The sequence below is a fragment of the Nesoenas mayeri genome (genome assembly GCF_963082525.1).
Source record: "Nesoenas mayeri genome assembly, chromosome: 7".
NCBI classification, from domain to species: domain Eukaryota; kingdom Metazoa; phylum Chordata; class Aves; order Columbiformes; family Columbidae; genus Nesoenas; species Nesoenas mayeri.
Genome location: NC_137551.1, coordinates 5532430 through 5558115, shown reverse-complemented (window position 1 = coordinate 5558115; position 25686 = coordinate 5532430).

Here is a 25686-nt window from a genome sequence, read left to right as displayed (position 1 = left end):
AGGTTCTATGTCAGCTGGGTGTGGAGACCAAGCGCTCCCTAGGGAATGGGGAGCCTGTCAGCCCCGGGCCTGTCACTGCCTGCTGTCCTTGCTGTCACCAGCCATGCCTCTGAACACCGGCCAAACCATCGCCAGACTTGGGGGCCAAACTGGCCCAAAGTCTCCAACAGACATGTTGGGAAGAAACATATGGGACAGAGGAAGAAAGCGAAGGGAGAAGGAGAAAGGGAAGGAAGACTAAAAAGTACTGTAGGGCTGTAGGACTGAAATGGAGGAATTGAAAGAAAAGAGACAGGAAGCAGGAGAGTGAGAGAAAAGGAAAGAATAGGGGAAAGAAGAGACATGCAGCCAGATGAGGGGTTAGTGAGAGAGGATGGGACAGAGAACAGGATGAGAAGGAAATAAGACAAGGCAAGGAGAGGCAAGTTCAAACAAGGCAAGGCTAGACTGAAGGACTTTTTTTTTGCTTGATAGATTCTAGCACATTTGTCTTCAGACGAGGAGGAAATCCATAAGACCTTATGGATTAGGCCCAGACAAAAACCCCAGCTACTTGAGACACTTAGCCTAAAAAACAAAGATCTCTCCATAAGGATGGTTTTGATACTCTTGTCCTGGTTTTGTTAAAAACAATTTTCTCTTTTAGTGAATTTGCCTGTCAGCTAAAGCCTTCATATTAACTGCATTTTCTTGGAGAACCAGACACATGTTTTGGTAAACCTAGCAGTGGAATGCAAACTTATTGATAAGCATGGATGGACATGTCGCGAGAGGGGCGACGAGAAACAAGTGACCAAGAGACTGACCAACTGTGTATAACATTCTATTCACGTGAATATTTCAATGAAAAGTGGGAGATCACGAGGATCTCGTCCCTTTTTTCCCTTCTGCTTAAGGTTGACATGAGAAGAAGACCATGCTAGATGTCCCTGCCAACTGAGGCCTAGTCAGAGACTGAATCCAGCTCTGGTTGGCTGCAGAGTCCAGTCCAGGACTTGAAGTGACGGCTCTTCAGTTGCTGAGACTTTCAAGATTGGTTTTGTATTTCTTGTATTATTTTCTCTATCCTTATTAGTAGCATTAGTAAAACATCATTAATTTTTCCTACTCTCATCTGTTCTTTTTTTCCACCGGATTTCCTGTCTTTAGTGGGAAGGAGAAAGAGGGAGTGGCACATAAGGGAAGTGGGGGAGAGAAGAGGTTACAAATACATCTGCCAGGGCTTGATTGTCACCCCACAACCTTAACCCTCGACAGATAATTGGCGGACAACGTGGGACAAGAGAAAGAGGTAAATTTGAAGATTTTTGGCTTTTCTACTGCTCTGACGTACCTTTCAATTTTCTTGGCACGGTGCCAACTCATAGAGTTGTGATACTTGCGCGTCCGTTTGCTTTGGATATTATTTAGTTGTATTAAGGCAAAGTGAATTACACTGATTTAAAGATGTTATGACATAAGTTGTATCAGTTATTTTCTACATTGTGCTCACTGATTCCATATCTGTGTTGGGGTTTCTTTTTGAATCGAAGTATTCATTATATAACAACAAGAAACTGGACAGTGATCATGATGATATTGTGTGGTTTGTCACTGGTTTACTTAATTACATTGCAGCCGCTAATGAATTTCTATTGGCTTCTGCTTTACCTTGAAAAGCCTCCAGGAGAGATTAAAGAGCAGTACGGCTCTGTGTTTGCTAATTGGTCAAGCGAATCTTTAGAAAGGCTGACTAACAGTACTTTCGTTTTTTTGCTAGGACAGTTCGCAAATGTTTTAGAGAGCTTTGAATATCCTTGGAGCTTTGATAGAACAGTGATGGTGTTATCTGGTTTGCTGAATGTGTGTCACTTTGTGCCTCTCTTAAGAGAAATGGGGTTCAACAGGAGGTTTGCATCTCTTTTTAGTCCTGAGATTTGCAGTGCGTCTTCGGAAGCTTTAGCAAAAAGCACGCCTAGCCGCTCGAGAAAGAGTAAAACAGGGAAAGCTGCCGCTGTAACCACTGCCCCCCCAAAGACGGCTTCGCAGGCTGAAGCTACAGCTCCTCCGCAGAGCTCCTCTGCCAAGGTCGCTGCTGATAACATTACTTCTCCAGCCTCAAAGGCTAGCAAGGCAGCCCCCCCTTCTTCACACACTGGTCACTGTTGCTGCTGTAACCACAGCAATCACTGAGACAGTCATTCAGACTCTGGAAATGAATCAAATGATCGTGAACCCATATCAGCATCAGTTGCTGGTTGTAGGAAAGTCAATAGAAAGACTACTCGTGCAGCAGATGATGGCACATGGCCAACATCAACCCAAGGAGCATCATCAGGACAGGGAGGAGATGAAGTGACCACCACTCAGTCCTTTTCTCCAGGTGAGCTGAGAGATCTGCGAAAAGACTTTAGTCGTCGTGAAGGTGAGAATATTTTAACCTGGCTGCTCCGATGCTGGGAGAATGGGGCAGAAACAATTGAATTGGAAGGTGGTGAAGCCAGGCAACTGGGATCTCTGTCAAAAGATTCCACCATTCATAGGGCAATTTCAAGAGTCTAACCCCACTACTCTCTGGAGCCGACTCTTGGCAGCTATAAAAGTAAAGGTTTCCCTACAAGGAAGATTGTATATCCAAGTTAGGGAAATGTAATACTACGGACAGAGTTATTCAGTTCCTGAGAGAATTAGCTATGCGAGAGATCATCTATTTTGGACCAAACAGCCAAGAGGGGACAGACCCAGAGAGAATCAATTGTACACGACCTCTGTGGCCCAGATTTGTACAAAGTGCATCACCTGCATATGCTAAGTCATTGGCAGGAATGCTCTGGTCATCTAGAGGTGGACAAGATATTACTGAAGTGATTGAGCAGCTCCAGAACTCTGAGGACAGCCTTGCTGGTTCTCTACCTGCTTGTGTCTCAGCTGTGGAGAAACTGTGTGAAAAATCTGATGACCGGTTTTAAAAGCTATTGCAAGAAATCAAAGAACTGAGAGAAGACACATACCATTCACCACCTGCACAAACCTATGTTTCAGCTATTAGGAAAAGGCGTTTCCAATCTTGAGAGAGAGGGCAGAGGCAGCCCACAAAAAGAGGTTCACTGTGGTTCTTCCTACATGAGCAGGGAGAAAACATGAATAAGTGGCATGGAAGAACTACATCAGAACTTCAAGAACGAGTATGTGAGATAAAAGGAAAAACTCCTAGGAAGGTGGCTGTTCCAGTTTACAAAAGGAGCAGAAGAGATTCTGATGCTCTTGAAGGAACCTCTAATTGACACCCAGAGACTGTGCAAAACAGAAATTAGAGGTGCCCTGCCTCCGACCAGGTGGAGGAAAGGGATAACAGAGTTTATTGGACTGTACAAATACGATGGCCTGGTACAACACACCCCCAGGACTACAAAGCTTTAGTGGACACTGGTGCTCAGTGCACAATAATTCCTTCTAATTATAAAGGAACGCAATCCATCAATATTGTTGGAGCGACTGGGAGATCCCAGGAACTGACTGTTGTAGAGGCTGAAATGGGCCTAACTGGAAAAAACTGGCAAAAGCATCCCATTGTGACTGGTCCAGATGCTCTGTGCATCCTTGGCATAGACTACCTCAGGAGAGAGTATTTTAAGGACCCAAAGTGTATAGGTGGGCATTTGGTATAGCAGCTGTGGACACTGAGAAAATTGAACAGCTGTCTGATTTGCCTGATCTTTCAGATGATCCTTCTGTTGTAGGACTGCTGATGGTTGACGATCAGCAGGTGCCAAGTGCTACCACGACGGTGCATCGCCGGCAATATCGCACCAATTGAGGCTCTTTTATTCCTATCCAGAAGTTGATCCGTCAATTGGAAAGCCAGGGTGTGATCCGTAAGACTCGCTCACCTTTTAACAGCCCAATCTGGCCAGTGTGTAAGTCTAGTGACGAGTGGAGACTAACTGCAGACTATCGTGGCCTGAATGAAGTTCCGCCACCACTGAGGGCTGCTGTGCCTGACATGCTAAGACTGCAATTTGAACTGGAGTCAAAGGCAGCTAAGTGGTATGCTACAATTGACATTGCTAATGCATTTTTCTCTGTTCCTGTAGCAGCAGAGTGCAGGCCGCAGTTTGCTTTCACCTAGAGAGGCATCCAGTACACGTGGAATCGCTTGCCCCAGGGGTGGAAACACAGTCCTACCATCTGCCATGGACTGATCCAGGCCACGCTGGAGCAAGGTAAATCTCCAGAACACTTGCAATATATTGATGACATCAGCGTATGGGGCGACACAGGGAAAGAAGTCTTTGAGAAAGGTGAGAGAATAATTCAGATTCTTTTGGATGCTGGTTTTGCCATAAAACAAAGCAAGGTCAAGGGACCTGCACGAGAGATCCAGTTTTTAGGAATAAAATGGCAAGATGGCCGTCGTCAGATCCCAATGGATGTGATCAACAAAATTGCAACAATGTCTCCACCTACTAATAAAAAGGAGACACAGACTTTCTTGGGTGTTGTAGGTTTTTGGAGAATGCATATTCCTGACTACAGCCAGATTGTGAGCCCTCTCTATCAAGTGACTCGAAAAAAGAACCAATTTGAGTGGGGCCCTGAACAACGACAAGCCTTTGGACAAATCAAGCGTGAGATAACTCATGCGGTGGCCTTTGGACCAGTTTGGACTGGACTAGATGTTAAAAATGTGCTCTACACCGCAGCCGGAGATAATGGACTTACCTGGAGCCTCTGGCAGAAAGCACCAGAAGAAACCCGAGGTCAACCCTTAGGTTTTTGGAGTCGAGGATTCAAAGGATCTAGACTCCAACTGAAGAAGAGATACTAGCAGCATACGAAGGAGTTCGAGGTGCTTCAGAAGTGATTGGTACTGAAGCACAGCTCCTCCTAGCACCTCGACTGCCGGTGATGAGGTGGACGTTCAAAGGGACGGTTCCCTCTCCACATCATGCAACCAAAGTTACGTGGAGTAAATGAATTGCATTGATCACGCAACGAGCTCGAATTGGAAGTCCCAATTGCCCAGGAATCTTAGAAGTGATTACAGACTGGCCAGAAAGCAAAGACTTCGAGATGTCTCCAGATGAGGAAGTAAAACGTGCTGAAGAAGCACCACCGTATAATACGCTTTCAGAGACTGATAAGCAGTATGCACTGTTCACAGATGGATCCTGTCGTCTTGTAGGAAAACATCGAAGGTGGAAAGCTGCTGTGTGGAGTCCCACACGACAAGTTACAGAAGCCACTGAAGGACAAGGTGAATCTAGTCAGTTTGCAGAAGTGAAAGCCATCCAGCTGGCTTTGGACGTTGCTGAACGAGAGAAGTGGCCAATACTTTATCTCTATACTGACTCATGGATGGTTGCAAATGCCTTGTGGGGGTGGTTACAGCAATGGAAGAAAAGCAACTGGCAGCGCAGAGGTAAACCCATTGGGGCTGCCACACTGTGGCAAGACATTGCTGCTCAGCTAGAGAGCCTGCCTGTGAAAGTTTGTCATGTAGATGCTCATGTGCCTAAAAGTCGAGCCACCGAGGAACATCTAAACAACCAACAAGCGGATCAAGCTGCTAAGATTAAAGTAGCTGAAGTGGACTTGGACTGGCAACATAAAGGTGAACTTTTCCTAGCTCGGTGGGCCCATGCTGCTTCAGAGCATCAAGGTAGAGATGCAACATATAAATGGGCTCGCGATCGAGGGGTGGATTTAACTATGGACACTATTTCACAGGTTATTCATGAATGTGAAACTTGTGCCGAAATCAAACAAGCGAAACGGTTAAAGCCTGTATGGTATGGGGGGCGATGGTTAAAGTATAAGTATGGAGAAGCTTGGCAGATTGATTATATTACATTTCCACAAACACGTCAAGGTAAGCGTTATGTACTTACATTGGTGGAAGCAACCACTGGATGGTTGGAAACATATGCTGTACCTCATGCTACAGCCCGAAATACTATCTTGGGCCTTGAAAAGCAAGTCCTTTGGCGACACAGTACACCAGAAAGACTTGAATCAGACAACGGTACTCATTTCAAAAACAGTCTTATAGACAATTGGGCCAAAGAACATGGTATTGAGTGGGTATATCATATTCCATATCATGCACCAGCCTCTGGGAAAATTGAAAGGTACAATGGTTTGCTAAAAACTACACTAAAGGTGGTGGTGGAACCTTTAAAAACTGGGATTCACATTTAGCACTTGGTTGGTCAACACTAGGGGATTAACCAATTGAGCCGGGCCTGCCCAATCAGAAATTCTATGGACTGTAGAAGGAGATAAAGTCCCTGCAGTACACATGAAAAATATGTTAGGAAAGGCAGTCTAGGTTACTCCTGCCTCAGGCAAAGGCAAGCCCATTCGTGGGATTGTTTTTGCCCAGGGACCTGGCAGCACCTGGTGAGTGATGCTTAAGGATGGAGAAGTTTGGTGTGTACCTCAAGGGGATTTGAGTTTAGGTGAAAATATTCAATACTGAACTGCAGGATGTGAATTGCCGTACTAATAGTATTTAATAAGTGTCATTCAGATCAAGACAGTGATGTTGAAACCAGAGCTAGCTTCTCTGAGTGGTGCCTGACAACTTCTTCAAAGCTGATGTCTTTAACCCACAAACAGTGGTCATGAGATGCACTTGTACCATTTTTCTGCCCTGGGAGACTGTTGTGACAAAAGGAACTTAATGAACTTTTCAAAGGATGGTCCACTGATTAAGATTAATTACTCCTGTGTATATATGTACATATGTATATATATATATAGTAGTAGTGATTAATTAGATTGTGTCGATAGATTGTACTGATAGCTTTAAGCATTCAGTGAATGGCATATTATAAGGGGTGGAATGTCTTGGTTTTGTTAAAAACAAGTTTCTCTTTGAGTGAATTTGCCTGTCAGCTAAAGCCTTCATATTAAGTGCATTTTACTGGAGAACCAGACACGTTTTGGTAAACCTAGCAATGGAATGCAAACTTATTGATAAGCACGGATGGACATCTCGCGAGAGGGGCGACGAGAAAGAAGTGACAAAGAAACTGACCAATTGTGTACAACAGTCCATTCATGTGAATTCATGAGGATCTCGCCTCTTTTCCTCCCCGTACCTAGTCGTGTAAAGAAAGCCACGAAGCCTGCGATTCACAAGAGAGCTACAACGAAGCATGTGGAACGGAGAAAATACCGGCACATCCTCCGTTCACAACTTTGTTTCTGATCTGTGCTTGTATGGAATGACGTCTGTGCCTCTGTGAGGTTAAAGACGTCCGTCTCAATATGGGAGTGCGCATACCGGTGCAATTGGTTGTAGATACATTCAGTGCTTGGGTGCGGTGCTTTCAGAACTGTGTCTGTAGAGACGTCTGCTTATATGCGGCTGTCTGTCCAAGCACACTGGATTGCTTACCAAAACACATGCAGACGTGTTTGAACACGTCGTCCATAGTGTAAGAAATTTTGCCGTCTGCCTTCTTCAGTGTTGGAAACTAGTTGCTCTCCCTTCTCTCTGTCCACGGGCACACATAGGATGCCTCACCAAAAACACTCTGAAATGTTTCCACAAGCGTCCAGGTATGTGCACCCAGCACCACGTTCATGCACACGCAGCTACAGAAAAGCACATACCTTTGCACATACTGATATATAAGCAAAGTCATGGCCACACAAACGCACACTTACGCAAGTACACCCTCTCACATCTCTTTGCAGAAAGAAGTACGTGAAACGCACTTTCGTGCTTGAGCCTAAATAAGTCTCTTGATAGTTGGAATACTGCGCGTGGCTGCACCAAAATATATATTTAGAGGGTACCTGCAGCTCTCTGCATTTCTTGGACTACCCCGTGCATTGAAGCAGTTGTGCTTATAACTGCTTGTCTGTCCACATGGGTGTGCATTGATGTGGTCTCCGTTCACACTTAAGCTCGAGTGAGCGTAGGTAGCGTGTTTTTTGTTGGAAAGTTTCCGCACATATCTAGATGCACAGTCCTGCAATTCTCATGAGGACAGTCGCAAGGGAGCTCTGCTAGTAAAGAATCAGAGGCAGATATAGGCAGAACAGAATGGTGTGCCACGGTACTTCTCTCTCGTGGCAAATGCTTCACAGTCGCCCAAAGAACGACGCTTAGCAATCCATCCACAAGAGAAACAAGAGAGAACGTGTCATAACGAGAAAGAACAGCAGAGCATCTCTTCACAAGCTTCTCGCTGACATAGAGAGGAGGGCAAACACTTGTGTGCTTGTGTGAGAGCAAGAGTCTTTCCTGTAACTGTTTGGTATTTTGGCAGAGTTAGGTGTGTTGTCATGACTCAACGTGTAGGATACCTGCAGACATGACCCGGTGTAGTGTGGAGACAGTCACCCTGAAAGGCTGTATGCAAAAGAGACTGTTGAATCTGTCTGTCTCTCAACATGCATATGGGTTCGTGTATTTCTCTCAACAAGAGTGTGTGATCCTTTCGTGAGCTATGTGCATCTGCGCCGGTGTTGAGCTCAACGGAGTGTGTCTGTTGCCACTGTGTGTGTTGGTTGCGCCAGTGTGTAACAGAACAATCATGACTGCTCAAGTGAACAGAGAAAATGGAAATCGTCTGGGTAGAGGCCACAAAGCAAAACCAAGGCAGGATTGAAGTGTGTTTGATAGAGACCGTTTCCCTGCACTGACTTCACAGTCACACGAGAAAAAAGCTGAGCGGTAGATCTACCAGAGAAACGTTTTCAAAGTAGTCATTTAGTGACAGAACAGCAGAGCCTATGTGATTTGGCTGCACGTGTAGCCATTCACGTATCAGATCTCTGCATAGAAATTTGTCAGTCTACACACACATACACGCGGATGGACGATTTTACACGACGGTAGTGATGCAAAATTTTGGACGTGGTCCTGTGTTTGTAAGAGAGAGAGCTCTCTTGTGAGAGCCTCCGTGGGGTTGTACATGCACGTGGGTTTTTTCTGGACTATTATTTATACAAGAGCTGTATCATGTGTACAACTGTGAACGTTTGGGCAAGAGTTTCTGTACAGTAGCTGACTATTCCTCTGCTTGCATGTGGACACGAAAGCGATATGAAGAGAAGCTGTTAACATAATGTAGACTGTGATTAAGGTACAAAGGACTTGCCTGTCAGTAACCAATGCCGTGATAAATGCTTTCTGACCACCTGCAAAACAAAGGGATAGTTTTCAAATTTCAGATCCTCCTGTGTGACAAGCTGGAGACAGAAGATGAAGTGGTATAGAAGCAGGGTGCTTAGCTTACGCTGGACTAGAAATTACTAGGTGCATTTTAAGTAAGAATCTGATCAATTACTTAAGTGTGTACTGGTTGCGCTTCCGAGGACAGCTGCCACGTGGAGAAATCGATGTGTGGACAACTGAATAAACCCTCAGAAGCCCCGCAGAAACGGGCTGCATTACTGAGTAGAGACGCTAGATGGCAGCAAAGACTTTAATAGCAATAACTTCGGTGTAACCCTAAACTTTCATCCGCACTCTTTCCATACTAGCAATCACAAATCAAGCTGCACACAGTTCTTGAACACACATGCAGACTTGTGATCACACAGCATGATACACATACTATTTCCTACACGTAAAGCCACAAAATCCGTTGGTCACATAGACCTGCCTAGGGCACGTATGCACACACAGAGAAGAAATCAATCTCTGTCCATACCATCTGCTATCCTCAGATCAAGACGTGCAGGAAATAAAGCAGGCTAAGAGCCCCTGCTATGGCTGTCTTTCCTAGCCATCCTTACTGCCAGAAGAGAATGCACAGACAAGACATTCAAAGCACGCTGATCCTTTCCGCACTTGAGCTGTGCTGGTCACACACGCGTGAGCACTGGAACTGCTCTAGCTGGTGCGGTATTCTCTCCGATGGGAGGAATATGAGGACGGTGTGTGTGGGATCCAAGACGTGTTGTGTGTGTGTAGCGCTCCCTCCGGGCGTATCCCAGAAGTGCTGATGAGAGGGCCTGGAAGGGAGGGGAGCAGTGGCGCGTTCTAGGCAATTGTAAGGGAAAGGAAAATGAACCGAGTGTGGTCTGAAGCACAAATAAAGAGGAAGAAGAAGTGCAGAGCATGGAAGCTTTTCGTGCTGGCAGGAAGTGGCCCAAGTTCTTTCAGACCTGATTTTTTCCTGATATCAGGCTCTGCTCTTCTTTGCCTAAATGGCCCCTTTGGAAACATTCTACATCAACCTGCAGATATGTGCCTGTTCTCGGATGATCCTGTGCATGAAAGCATGTTGCCTGAGAGCAAGCAAAGAACTCAGAGAAGACATGTACCATTCATTCACGACCTGTCCAAACCTATGTTTCAGCTATTAGGACAAGGTGTTTCCAATCCCGAGAGAGAGGACAGAGGCAGCCCACAAAAAGAGGTTCACTGTGGTTCTTCCCACATGAGCAGGGAGAAAAAAATGAATAAGTGTCATGGAAGACCTCCATCAGAACTTCAGGAAGGAGTATGTGAGATAAAAGGAAAAACTCCTAGGAAGGTGGCTGCTCCAGTTTACAGAAGGAACAGAAGAGATCCTGATGCTCTTGAAGGAACCTGTAATTCACACCCAAAGACTGTGCAAAACAGAAATTAGAGGTGCCCTGCCTCCAACCAGGTGGAGAAAAGGGATAACAGAGTTTATTGAACTGCACAAATACGATGGCCTGGTACAACACACCCCCAGGACTACAAAGCTTTAGTGGACACTGGCGCACAGTGTACAATAATTCCTTCTAATTATAAAGGAACGCAATCCATCAATATTGTTGGAGTGACTGGGGGATCCCAGGAACTGACTGTTGTAGAGGCTGAAATGAGCCTAACTGGAAAAAACTGGCAAAAGCATCCCATTGTGACTGGTCCAGATGCTCCGTGCATCCTTGGCATAGACTACCTCAGGAGAGAGTATTTTAAGGACCCAAAAGGGTATAGGTGGGCATTTGGTATAGCAGCTATGGACACTGAGAAAACTGAATAGCTGTCTGATTTGCCTGGTCTTTCAGATGAACCTTCTTTTGTAGGACTGCTGATGGTTGACGATCAGCAGGTGCCAGGTGCTACCACGACGGTGCATCGCTGGCAATATCGCACCAATCGAGACTCCTTGATTCCTATCCTGAGAAATGCGGGACTGGGCATACGTACATCTTTCTGCCCGTAGATGGGAGTGGGCGCACTTGCGGATGTGTGCATGTGTGTGGCCAGGCGTTTGCTTAAGCATCATTTGCTTAAGCATCATTTGCTTAAGCATCAGTATGTGAAAAGGCAGGTGCTTTTCTCTAGCTGCGTTCGCGTGCACGAGGTGGTGGTTGCACATACCTGGGAGCTTGTGGAAAGGTTTCTGCTTGGTTTTCAGTGGGGAATCGTGTGTGTTCACGTGGACAAACAGAAGGCGTAGGAACTAGGTTTCAGCGCAGAAAACCCAACTTTTCCGATGCTCTCTCTTTCTCTCCCTATCGCGAGTCGTGTATAGAAACCGCTAGGCCTGCGATCGGCAAGTAAGCTACCACGAAGCATGCCGTATGGAGAAAATACCAACAGATCCTCGGTCCACCCATTGTTTCTGATACATGCTTGAACGCAAATACGTTCGTGCTGCTGTGGCATAAAAGATGTCCGTCAGAATATGTGATTGCGTGCACCGGTGCAATGGCTTGGTTCTATATTCAGTCCTGGTGTGCAGGGCTTTCAGAACGGGGTCTGTGGAGTCGTCTGCAGAAATGCCACTGTCGGAACACACACACTCGATTGTTTACCGAAATATAGGCAGACACGTTTTACCACGTCTTTTAGCATGCAGAGAGGTACGTCTGTTGTGAAGAGACAACGGAAACGCGTGTGTACGCACAGAAGAAAAACCCGACCAGGTGCCTTTGTGTGAACATGAAACAGCCGTCTATACACTGGCAGACACGGGAACGTGCATCAATGCAGTCACATAGCCACCAGCTTTTGAGCACAGGCTCTGCTGGTTTTTGCACTTTTCAGGCACAATCCCGAAAGCCGTGCACACTGCAGTTCATTCACTAAATGTCGTCTAGGGAAGCATTTCTCTGGTAGATCTACAGCTTAGCTTTCTTCTCGTGGTACTGAGAAATGTCAGCGCAGGGAATCCGTCTCTGTCTAGCACACGTCAATCCCTCTTCAGTTTTCCTTTGTTGACTATTCCTAGATGATTTCCCTGGTCTCTCTTCACTGGAGCAGTCATGGCTGCGCTGTGTTACACACAGGCACAGTCAACGCACACCAAGTGTCAAGAGACACACTCCGCTGAGCTCAACACTAGCACAGATGCACATGTGCGCTGAAATCAGCACACATGCTTGTGGAGAGAAAGACATGGACTCACACGCGTGTGGAGCGACGGATAGATACAGCAGGTACTAACGAACACAGACTGACTTACAGGCACACCTACAGGGACCGCTCTGCAGGTATCCCAGACATTGATTATTGAACCAACTACACTGACCTGCGCCAAACTCCCAGACACTTACAGACAAGACGCAATCTCTCCGACAAGCACACAAGCGTTTGCTCTCAGCTATAGATGAGGGACAAGCTTGCGCAGTGACGCCCTGTTGCTCTTTCCGTTAAAGCGTGATCTCTTTCGTTTCTCTTGTATATCGACTGCTGAGCGCCTTTCCTCGGGCCACTGTGAAGCAATTGCCATAGGTGAGAAGTAGCTCGGAGCAGCATTCAGTTACAGTCTACGACTCTCTTTGCTCCTTTACTCGCAGAGCTCCCTTACATTTGTGTGCTTGAGAAATGCAGGACTGGGCAATGTCGTGCAACACGCGGAACCTTGCCAACAAACGGTGATGCTGTGCACTCACTCCAGCTTAAGCACCAATGCAGCCTGCATCAAGACACACGCATGTGGACAGGCAATCATTTGTAGACACAAATGCTTTCACGCACACGGTCGTCCAAGTACTGGGACATATCTGCAGGTACCCTCCATAAGAATATTCTCGTGCAGCCACAGTGTTTACCCTCATTTAAAGAAAAGAGGTAGGAAGCAGGAGAGTGAGAGAAAAGGAAAGAAGTAAGGAAAGGAGAGACATGCAACCAGACGGGGGGTTAGTGATAGAGGATGAGACAGACAACAGGATGAGAATGAAATTGACAAGGCAAGGAGAGGCAAGGACAGGCAAGGCAAGGCTAGGCTGGAGGACTTTTATTTTGCTTTATAGCTTCTAGCACATTCGTCTTCAGACAAGGAGGAAAGCCATATGATCTTATGGATTAGGCCCAAACAAAAACCCCAGCTACTTGAGACATTGAAACTAAGCCTAAAATACAAAGATCTCTCCATAAAATGGTTTTTATATTGTCCTTCCACAATCTGCTGGCAGTACAAAAAAATAAGGTGCAGATCTCCTTAGGCTGAGTCATGGTGATTTGGTGCAGGTATCATGCATATCATGGGAATATTTCCCCATTTCTGCTCTGGTTTTCAGTGTGTTACAGCAAAACACCCACCTGATCACATCATTTCAACAGCAAAGGCAGCAATTGGCAGAATTCAGCTTCTCTGAAGAACTGAGAAATTGCTGAGCTGACACCAAGTCCTGCAGCGTCCCTGTCACCTGCAGAGTCACAGCATCCTCGCTATGTTAGCGGGCACTATATATATATATCTATATATATATATATATACATATGTACATATATACACAGAAGTAATTAATCTTAATCAGTGGACCATCCTTTGAAAAGTTCATTAAGTTCCTTTTGTCACAACAGTCTCCCAGGACAGGAAAAATGGTACAAGTGCATCTCATGACCACTGTTTGTGGGTTAAAGACATCAACTTTGAAGAAGTTGTCAGACGCCACTCAGAGAAGCTAGCTCTGGTTTCATCATCACTGTCTTGATCTGAATGACACTTACTAAATACTGTTATTATCGCAATTCACATCCTGCAGTTCAGTATTGCATATTTTCACCTAAACTCAGATCCCCTTGAGGTACACACCAAACTTCTCCATCCTTAAGCATCACTCACCAGGTGCTGCCAGGTCCCTGGGCAAAAACAATCCCACGAATGGGCTTGCCTTTGCCTGAGGCAGGAATAACCCAGACTGCCTTTCCTAACGTATTTTTCATGTGTACTGCAGGGACTTTATCTCCTTCTACAGTCCATAGAATTTCTGATTGGGCTGGCCCGGCTCAATTGGTTAATCCCCTAGTGTTGACCAACCAAGTGCTAAATGTGAATCCCAGTTTTTAAAGGTTCCACCACCAAGTGCCTTTAGTGTAGTTTTTAGCAAACCATTGTACCTTTCAATTTTCCCAGAGGTTGGTGCATGACATGGAATATGATATACCCACTCAATACCATGTTCTTTGGCCCAATTGTCTATAAGACTCTTTTTGAAAGGAGTCTTTCAAGTCTTTCTGGTGTACTGTGTCGCCAAAGGACTTGCTTTTCAAGGCCCAAGATAGTATTTTGGGCTGTAGCATGAGGTACAGCATATGTTTCCAACCATCCAGTGGTTGCTACCACCATTGTAAGTACATAACGCTTACCTTGACGTGTTTGTGGAAGTGTAATATAATCAATCTGCCAAGCTTCTCTATACTTATACTTTAACCATCGCCCCCCATACCATACAGGCTTTAACCGTTTCGCTTGTTTGATTTCGGCACAAGTTTCACATTCATGAATAACCTGTGAAATAGTGTCCATAGTTAAATCCACCCCTCGATCGTGAGCCCATTTATATGTTGCATCTCTACCTTGATGCTCTGAAGCAGCATGGGCCCACGGAGCTAGGAAAAGTTCACCTTTATGTTGCCCGTCCAAGTTCATCTCAGCTACTTTAATCTTAGCAGCTTGATCTGCTTGTTGGTTGTTTAGATGTTCCTCGGTGGCTCGACTTTTAGGCACATGAGCATCTACATGACAAACTTTCACAGGCAGGCTCTCTAGCTGAGCAGCAATGTCTTGCCACAGTGTGGCAGCCCCAATGGGTTTACCTCTGCGCTGCCAGTTGCTTTTCTTCCATTGCTGTAACCACCCCCACAAGGCATTTGCAACCATCCATGAGTCAGTATAGAGATAAAGTATTGGCCACTTCTCTCGTTCAGCAACGTCCAAAGCCAGCTGGATGGCTTTCACTTCTGCAAACTGACTAGATTCACCTTGTCCTTCAGTGGCTTCTGTAACTTGTCGTGTGGGACTCCACACAGCAGCTTTCCACCTTCGATGTTTTCCTACAAGACGACAGGATCCATCTGTGAACAGTGCATACTGCTTATCAGTCTCTGAAAGCGTATTATACGGTGGTGCTTCTTCAGCACGTTTTACTTCCTCATCTGGAGACATCCCAAAGTTTTTACTTTCTGGCCAGTCTGTAATCACTTCTAAGATTCCTGGGCAATTGGGACTTCCAATTCGAGCTCGTTGCATGATCAGTGCAATTCTTTTACTCCACGTAACTTTGGTTGCATGATGTGGAGAGGGAACCGTCCCTTTGAACATCCAGCTCAGCACTGGCAGTCGAGGTGCTAGGAGGAGCTGTGCTTCAGTACCAATCACTTCTGAAGCAACTCGAACTCCTTCGTATGCTGCTAGTATCTCTTTTTCAGTTGGAGTCTAGATCCTTTGAATCCTCGGCTCCAAAAACCTAAGGGTTGACCTCGGAATTCTTCTGGTGCTTTCTGCCAGAGGCTCCAGGTAAGTCCATTATCTCCGGCTGTGGTGTAGAGCACATTTTTAACATCTAGTCCAGTCCAAACTGGTCCAAAGGCCACTGCATGAGTTATCTCACGCTTAAATTGTTCAAAGGCTTGTCGTTGTTCAGGGCCCCACTCAAATTGGTTCTTTTTTCGAGTCACTTGATAGAGAGGGCTCACAATCTGGCTGTAGTCAGGAATATGCATTCTCCAAAAACCTACAACACCCAAGAAAGTCTGTGTCTCCTTTTTATTAGTAGGTGGAGACATTGTTGCAATTTTGTTGATCACATCCATTGGGATCTGACGACGGCCATCTTGCCATTTTATTCCTAAAAACTGGATCTCTCGTGCAGGTCCCTTGACCTTGCTTTGTTTTATGGCAAAACCAGCATCCAAAAGAATCTGAATTATTCTCTCACCTTTCTCAAAGACTTCTTTCCCTGTGTCGCCCCATACGCTGATGTCATCAATATATTGCAAGTGTTCTGGAGATTTACCTTGTTCTAGCGTGGCCTGGATCAGTCCATGGCAGATGGTAGGACTGTGTTTCCACCCCTGGGGAAAATGATTCCACGTGTACTGGATGCCTCTCTAGGTGAAAGCAAACTGCGGCCTGCACTCTGCTGCTACAGGAATAGAGAAAAATGCATTAGCAATGTCAATTGTAGCATACCACTGAGGTGCCTTTGACTCCAGTTCAAATTGCAGTTCTAGCATGTCAGGCACAGCAGCCCTCAGTGGTGGTGGAACTTCATTCAGGCCACGATAGTCTACAGTTAGTCTCCACTCATCACTAGACTTACACACTGGCCAGAATGGGCTGTTAAAAGGTGAGCGAGTGTTACTGATCTCACCCTGGCTTTCCAATTGACGGATCAACTTCTGGATAGGAATAAAAGAGCCTCGATTGGTGCGATATTGCCGGCGATGCACCGTCGTGGTAGCACTTGGCACCTGCTGATCATCAACCATCAGCAGTCCTACAACAGAAGGATCATCTGAAAGACCAGGCAAATCAGACAGCTGTTCAATTTTCTCAGTGTCCACAGCTGCTATACCAAATGCCCACCTATACACTTTGGGTCCTTAAAATACTCTCTCTTGAGGTAGTCTATGCCAAGGATGCATGGAGCATCTGGACCAGTCACAATGGGATACTTTTGCCAGTTTTTTCCGGTTAGGCCTATTTCAGCCTCTACATCAGTCAGTTCCTGGGATCCCCCAGTCACTCCAACAATATTGATGGATTGCGTTCCTTTATAATTTGAAGGAATTATTGTGCACTGAGCACCAGTGTCCACTAAAGCTTTGTAGTCCTGGGGGTGTGTTGTACCAGGCCATCGTATTTGTACAGTCCAATAAACTCTGTTATCCCTTTCCTCCACCTGGTTGGAGGCAGGGCACCTCTAATTTCTGTTTTGCACAGTCTTTGGGTGTGAATTAGAGGTTCCTTCAAGAGCATCAGAATCTCTTCTGCTCCTTTTGTAAACTGGAGCAGCCACCTTCCTAGGAGTTTTTCCTTTTATCTCACATACTCGTTCTTGAAGTTCTGAGGTAGGTCTTCCATGCCACTTATTCATGTTTTCTCCCTGCTCATATAGGAGGAAACACAGTGAACCTCTTTTTGTGGGCTGCCTCTGCCCTCTCTCTCAAGATTGGAAACGCCTTTTCCTAATAGCTGAAACATAGGTTTGTGCAGGTGGTGAATGGTATGTGTCTTCTCTCAGTTCTTTGATTTCTTGCAATAGCTTTTAAAACCGGTCATCAGATTTTTCACACAGTTTCTCCACAGCTGAGACACAAGCAGGTAGAGAACCAGCAAGGCTGTCCTCAGAGTTCTGGAGCTGCTCAATCACTTCAGTAATATCTTGTCCACCTCTAGATGACCAGAGCATTCCTGCCAATGACTTAGCATATGCAGGTGATGCACTTTGTACAAATCTGGGCCACAGAGGTCGTGTACAATTGATTCTCTCTGGGTCTGTCCCCTCTTGGCTGTTTGGTCCAAAATAGATGATCTCTCGCACAGCTAATTCTCTCAGGAACTGAATAACTCTCTCGATAGTATTCCATTTCCCTAACTTGGATATACAATCTTCCTTGTAGGGAAACCTGACTTTTATAGCTGCCAAGAGTCGGCTCCAGAGAGTAGTGGCGTTAGACTCTCTTGAAATTGCCCTATGAATGGTGGAATCTTTTGACAGAGACTCCAGCTGCCTGGCTTCACCACCTTCCAATTCAATTGTTTCTGCCCCATTCTCCCAGCATCGGAGCAGCCAGGTTAAAATATTCTCACCTTCACGACGACTAAAGTCTTTTCGCAGATCTCTCAGCTCACCTGGAGAAAAGGACTGAATGGTGGTCACTTCATCTCCTCCCTGTCCTGATGATGCCCCTTGGGTTGATGTTGGCCATGTGCCATCATCTGCTGCACGAGTAGTCTTTCTATTGACTTTCCTACAACCAGCAACTGATGCTGATATGGGTTCACGATCATTTGATTCATTTCCAGAGTCTGAATGACTGTCTCAGTGATTGCTGTGGTTACAGCAGCAACAGTGACGAGTGTGTGAAGAAGGGGGGGCTGCCTTGCTAGCCTTTGAGGCTGGAGAAGTAATGTTATCTGCAGCGACCTTGGCAGAGGAGCTCTGCGGAGGAGCTGTAGCTTAAGCCTGCGAAGCCGCTGTTGGGGGGGCAGTGGTTGCAGTGGCAGCTTTCCCTGTTTTGCTCTTTCTCGAGCGGCTAGGCGTGCTTTTTGCTAAAGCTTCTGAAGACGCACTGCAAATCTCAGGACAACAAAGAGAAGCAAACCTCCTGTTGAAACCCTTTCCTTTTAAGGGAAGCACAAAGTGACACACATTCAGCAAACCAGATAACACCATCACTGTTCTATCAAAGCTCCAAGGATATTCAAAGCTCTCTTAAACATTTGCGAACTGTCCTAGCAAAAAAACGAAAGTACTGTTAGTCAGCCTTTCTAAAGATTCGCTTGACCAATTAGCAAACACAGAGCCGTACTGCTCTTTAATCTCTCCTGGAGGCTTTTCAAGGTAAAGCAGAAGCCAATAGAAATTCATTAGCGGCTGCAATGTAATTAAGTAAACCAGTGACAAACCACACAATATCATCATGATCACTGTCCAGTTTCTTGTTGTTATACAATGAATACTTCGATTCAAAAAGAAACCCCAACACAGATATGGAATCAGTGAGCACAATGTAGAAAATAACTGATACAACTTATGCCATAACATCTTTAAATCAGTGTAATTCACTTTGCCTTAATACAACTAAATAATATCCAAAGCAAACGGACGCACAAGTATCACAACTCTATGAGTTGGCACCATGCCAAGAAAATTGAAAGGTACGTCAGAGCAGTAGAAAAGCCAAAAATCTTCAAATTTACCTCTTTCTCTTGCCCCACGTTGCGCGCCAATTATCTGTCGAGGGTTTAGCTTGCGGGGTGACAATAAAACCCTGGCAGATGTACTGTTAACCTCCTCTCCCCACCGCACTTCCCCCTTTTGCCCCTCCCTGTCCCCCCTTCCCACTCAGGACAGGCGATCGGGCGGGAAAGAAGGACAGAGAGAAGAGAGTTGAAAAAAATTAAAGATGTTTTACTAATGCTACCAATAAGGATAGAGAAAATAATAAAGGAAATACAAAACCGATCTTGAAAGCCTCAGCAACTGCAGAGCCAGCATCCGAAGTCCTGGACTGGACTGTGCAGCCAACCAGAGCTGGATTCAGTCTGTCACTAGGCCTCAGATCGCAGGGACGACTAGCAAGGTCCTCTCCTAGTGTTGACCATAAGCAGGAAAGGGAAAAGGCAAAGTGGGAGGGAAAAAGGGGCGAGATCCTCGTGATCTCCCACTTTTATATGAAGTATTCACGTGAATCGAATGTTATACACAGTTGGTCAGTCTCTTGGTCACTTGTTTCTCGTCGCCCCTCTCGCGAGATGTCCATCCATGCTTATCAATAAGTTTGCATTCCACTGCTAGGTTTACCAAAACATGTGTCCGGTTCTCCAAGAAAATGCAGTTAATATGAAGGCTTTAGCTGACAGGCAAATTCAATCAAGGAGAAACTTGTTTTTAACAAAACCAGGACAAGAGTATCAAAACCATCCTTATGGAGAGATCTTTGTATTTTAGGCTTAGTCTAAGTGTCCCAGGTAGCTGGGGTTTTTGTTTGGGCCTAATCCATAAGGTCTTATGGATTTCCTCCTCGTCTGAAGACGAATGTGCTGGAATCTATCAAGCAAAAAAAAAGTCCTTCAGCCTAGCCTTGCCTTGCTTGAACTTGCCTCTTCTTGCCTTGTCTTATTTCCTTCTCATCCTGTTCTCTGTCCCATCCTCTCTCACTAACCCCTCCTCTGGCTGCATGTCTCTTCTTTCCCCTCTTGTTTCCTTTTCTCTGACACTCCTGCTTCCTGCCTCTTTTCTTTCAATTCCTCCATTTCAGTCCTGCAGCCCAGCACTACTTTTTATTCTTCCTTCCCTTTCTCCTGCTCCCTTCGCTTTCTCCCTCAGTCCCATATCTTTCTTGCCAACATGTTTGTTGGAGACTTTGGGCCAGTTTGGCCCCAAGTCTGGCGAAGTTTTGGACAGTGTTCAGAGGCCTGGCTGGTTACAGCAGGGACAGTAGGCAGTAACAGGCCGGCGGCTGAACACGCCCCCCCTTCCCTAAGGGGCGCTCGGCCGCCACACCCAACTGACATAGAACCTTTGTCACAATGCCCGCTACCGTAGCGAGGATGCGGTGACTCTGCAGGTGACAGAGACGCTGTAGGACTTGGTGTCAGCTCAGCAATTTCTCACTTCCCCAAAGACGCTGAATTCTACAAATTCCTGCCTTTGCTGTTGAAATGATGTCATCAGGTGGGTGTTTTGCTGTAATACATTGAAAACCAGAGCAGAAATGCTGACATATTCCCATGATATGCATGATCCCAGCACCAAACCACCATGACTAATCCTAAGGAGATCTGCAGCCTATTTTTTTGTATTGCCAGCTCATTGTGGAAGTACAGTATAAAAACCATTTTATGGAGAGATCTTTGTATTTTAGGCTTAGTTTAAGTGTCACAACTAGCTGGGGATTTTGTTTAGGCCTAATCCACAAGGTCTTATGCCTTTCCTCTTTGTCTGAAGACGAATGTGCTAGAAACTATAAAGCAAAAAAAAAGCCCTGCAGCCTAGCTTTGCCTTACCTGAACTTGTCTCTCCTTGCCTTGTCTTATTTCCTTCTCATCCTGTTCTCTGTTCCATCCTCTCTCACTAACCCCTCGTCTGGCTGCATGTCTCTTCTTTCCTCTCTTTTTTCCTTTTCTCTCTCTCTCCTGTTTCCTTCCTCTTTCAATTCCTCCCTTTCAGTCCTGCGGCCCGACTCTAGTTTTTCCTATTCCCTCTCTTTGTCCGGCTCCCTTTGCTTTCTTCCTCGATTCCATATCCTTCTTCCTGACTTGTCTCATTGAATCTTTGGTCCAGTGTCGAGGGTGAAGATTGCGGAGTGACAATCAAACCCTGGCAGATGTATTTGTAACCTCCTCTCTCCCCCACTTCCCTTATGTGCCCCTCCCTCTTTCTCCTTCCCACTAAAGACAGGAAATCCGGTGGAAAAAAAGAATAGAGAGATGAGAGTAGGAAAAATTAATGATGTTTTACTAATGCTACTAATAAGGATAGAGAAAATAATACAAGAAATACAAAACCAATCTTGAAAGTCTCAGCAACTGAAGAGCCGTCACCCAAAGTCCTGGACTGGACTCTGCAGCCAGCCGGAGCTGGATTCAGTCTCTGACGAGGCCTCAGTTGGCAGGGACATCCAGCATGGTCTTCTCCTCATGTCAACCTTAAGCAGAAGGGAAAAAAGGGACGAGATTCTCGTGATCTCCCACTTTTCATTGAAATATTCACGTGAATAGAATGTTATACACAGTTGGTCAGTCTCTTGGTCACTTGTTTCTCGTTGCCCCTCTAGCGACATGTCCATCTATGCTTATCAATAAGTTTGCATTCCATTGCTAGGTTTACCAAAACGTGTCTGGTTCTCCAGGAAAATGCATCTAATATGAAGCTTTACCTGACAGGAAAAATTCACTCAAAGAGAAACTTGTTTTTTAACAAAACCAGAACAGCCAGTTTGGCCCCAAATCTAGGGATGTTTTGGCCAGTTTTCAGAAGCCTTGCTGGTGAGAGGATGGACACGAGGCAATAGATCTTAAATGTTCCATGTCCTTGACTCGAATTGGAGACAGGCTGTTGGGAAGGGAGCTTGAGGGGGATCAAGCCAGACTGCCGTCTTGAGGCAGCACCAGCCCAGGGCTTCCCACAACCAAGGCCAGGACACCCCGAGGACAGAGATTTTCTGCAGCCTTCTGGGTCCCGTGGTGGAGCAGAAACAGATGAGCACAGGGGGAAAACTGTCATTTTTTTAGTTGTCTTTATTGATTTCAAAAAATGATCCAAGGCCAAGCAGAGGCTGGCAGCACCATGTCCTCAGGGCAGGTGAACCCCGTGTTCACCGTCCATGCACCCACCCCTGGTGTGCCACCCTCAGGCGCTCCCTCTGGACGCTGCGCAGGCTCAGGACCAGCTGCATGTCCAGGCACCCACGTGGCGCTGGCAGCCGGGCTCTACTCCTCTTGCTGTCCCGCGGTGCAGCTGCAACGGAAAGCCCTGCGCAGAGCCTGGAGCGCCCTCCTGAACTGGGAAGGCCGTCGCCGTGGAGCTGGGCCATGCGCTGGGCAGGCGATGTCTGCGCTGGTCTCTCCTCCGTGCTCTCCAGACATTGGAGAAACCGTGTTTTCTTCTTCATCATATGCAGCTGGGACGAGAGGGGCTGTGCTGGCCTGTCCCTCATCCTCTCCTGCCAAATGAGCCTCAATGGCTTCAAGTCCTGCAGGTGCTGGTGCTGCCATTGGAACATCCATGCATTGGGCCCGGTGCTGCCGTTCCACCGGTTGCTGGCCAGGTCCCTGGATCTCAGCCTCAGCCCTGCACACGGCCTCACTGACGATGTACTCCACAATGTCTGCCAGAGCCACATTGTCCTCTGTGGCCTCATGACCCAGGTGCTTTCGAGAGTGTGCTGGCCCAGGCTGTGGCTGACCTGCAGGCAGGAGGAGGAGCAGGACACATAGGATGGAGCCGGCAGTCCCGGCACCGCAGCAGCTGCTTGCAGCCCCTTCCAACCACCGGCCTCTCCCTCCTGCCCTGTACCATCCCTCCCCTGTGGTCTATGGAGCAAGGGGGGCAGCCTTAAGGGCTGGGAGCGGGCGTTCGCTTCCTTGTCGATGGGCATCTTAGGCCTCGTCTACCACAGAGCTGCAATGGGCACCCAGGGGAGATGCTGCCTGAGAAGACACTGTCTCCTGAGATGCTGCTGCCTCCTGAGAAGATGCTGCTCCTGAGAAAATGCTTTCCTGGGAGTGAGCACCCCAGGGCTCTCCCTCCTTAAATACCCCCACGGTCAGGGAGGAGACCCCTGTGTCACAATGGCCTGTGGCTATGACGACCTCGTGTCACAATGGCCTCTGGGTATGATGAGGCGACCACATCACAGAGCCCGGGCGGTCGCCACAGAGACACCCACCTCCGGGCCCAGCTGGGACTGGCTGTACGTGGCGTGGGGCAGCCCCTGCTTGAAGGAGAAGGGAGCAGAGAATGGGGAGGGAAGCTGTGCCCAGCACACAGGACCCTGTCCCCCAGAGCTTTGCTCAGAGATGCTGCTGCCTGCTCCGCTACACCTGCGAGAATCTGCATTCAGAGCTTGTTGGCAGGACAAACCAAGGGCCACTCTACAGCCTCACCACACTGATTCTTTGTTTGCAACATGATCGTCATGAGTTTTCTTAAGTAGGTATGAGCCTACTTTGAAGAAAAAAGGCTGAAGCCATGTTCACAAAACCACACAGTCTGTTTTCAGCAACAGAATCTACCGTTTCCCCCTTTTGTGACAACCAGGGTTCTCTCAAGGTGTGCTTTTACAGTACTTCTGAGCTGTCCAATGACTCACTTGCTAAAGGAGGTGGCCTCATCCAACTCCCAGTTTTAGCCTGCCAGCTCTCCAATGCATTGCCTCCTTCTACCTCGTCGCGCAAAGAAAGCCGATAAGCCGGCGACGGCAAGAGAGCTACAACAAAGCATGCCGAACAGAGAAAATACCAGTAGCTCATCTGTTCACACATTGTTTCTGATATATGCTTGAACCTAAATACGTTTGTGCTTCTGTGAGATTAAAGACATCCATCTGAATATGTGATTGCTCACACCGGTGCAACTGGTTGTTTCTACGTTCAATCCTGGTGTGCGGGGCTTTCAGAACTGGGTCTGTGGAGACGTCTGCATAAATGCCGCTGTCTGAACACGCACACTCGATTGTTTACCAAAACATATGCAGACGCCTTTTACCACATAGTTTTGCATGCGGAGAGGTACGTCTGTTCCGAAGAGACAACGTAATCACGTGTGCACGTACAGAAGAAAAACCGGACCATGTGCCTTTGTGTGAACATAAACCAGCCGTCTATACACTCTATGAACACAGGCTCTGCTGGTTTTGGCACTTTTCAGGCACACTTCCGAAAGCCGCGCACACTCCTGTTCATTCGTTAAATGCCATCTTTGGAAACATTTCTCCTGTCGATCTACCGCTCATCTTTCTTCTCATTGTGTAATCAATGCAATCCATTTTCTCCACGTAACTTCGAGCACATGGTATGGAGAGGGAATTGTCCCTTTGAACATGCAGCTAAGCACCAGCAGTCACGGTGCCAGGAAGAGCTGTGCTTCAGTACCGATCACTTCTGAAGCAGCTCGAACTCCTTCGTATGTGGGCATTGTGACAAAGGTTCTATGTCAGCTGGGTGTGGTGGCCGAGCACCTCTTAGGGAAGGGGGAGCCTGTTTAGCAGCGGGCCTGTTGCTGCCTGCTGTCCCTGCTGTCACCAGCCAGGCCTCTGAACACCGGCCAAACCTTCCCGAGACTTGGGGCCAAAGTGGCCCAAGGTCTTCAACAGACAAGTCAGGAGGAAAGATATGTGACCAAATGAGAAAGCGAAGGGAGCAGGAGAAAGGGAAGGAAGAATAAAAAGTAGTGTTGGGCTGTAGGACTGTAATGGAGGAATTGAAAGAAAAGAGGCAGGAAGCAGGAGAGTGAGAGAAAAGGAAAGAAGAGACAGGCAGCCAGGCGAGGGGTTAGTGAGAGAGGATGGGACAGAGAGCAGGTTGAGGAGGAAATAAAATAAGGTAAGGAGAGGCAAGGACAGGCAAGGTAAGGCTAGGATGCAGGACGAGGAGGAAAGTCATAAGACCTTATGGATTAGGCCCAAACAAAAACCCCGGCTACTTGAGACACTTAGACTAAGCCTAAAATACAAAGATCTCTCCATAAGGATGGTTTTTATACTGTACTTCCACAATCTGCTGGCAGTACAAGAAAATAAGCTGCAGATCTCCTTAGGGTGAGTCATGGTGGTTTGGTGCTGGGATCATGCATATCATGGGAATATTTCAACATTTCTGCTCTGGTTTTCAGTGTATTACAGCAAAACACCAACCTGATGACATCATTTCAACAGCAAAGGCAGCAATTGGCAGAATTCAGCTTCTTGGGGAACTGCCAAATTGCTGAGCTGACACTAAGTCCTGCAGCGTCCCTGTCATCTGCAGAGTCACCGCATCCTCGCTACGGTAGCGGACATTGTGACAAAGTATCTATGTCAGCGGTGTGTGTCTCCAATAGACAAGTCAGGAAGAAAGATATGAGACCGAGGGAGAAAGTTTTACAGTCACAGATGTCACATACTCACAGACTCGAGGCAGAGATTCACAGTCAAAGAGTCACAAATATCACAGAGTAACAGTCAAGGTCACAGAGTAACAGTCACAGAGTCACAGAGTCACAGAGTCAGAGTCACAGAGCCACAGATGTCACAGAATCACAGTCACAGTCACAGTCACAGAGTCACAGATGTCACAGACACAGATGTCACAGCGTCAAATTCAC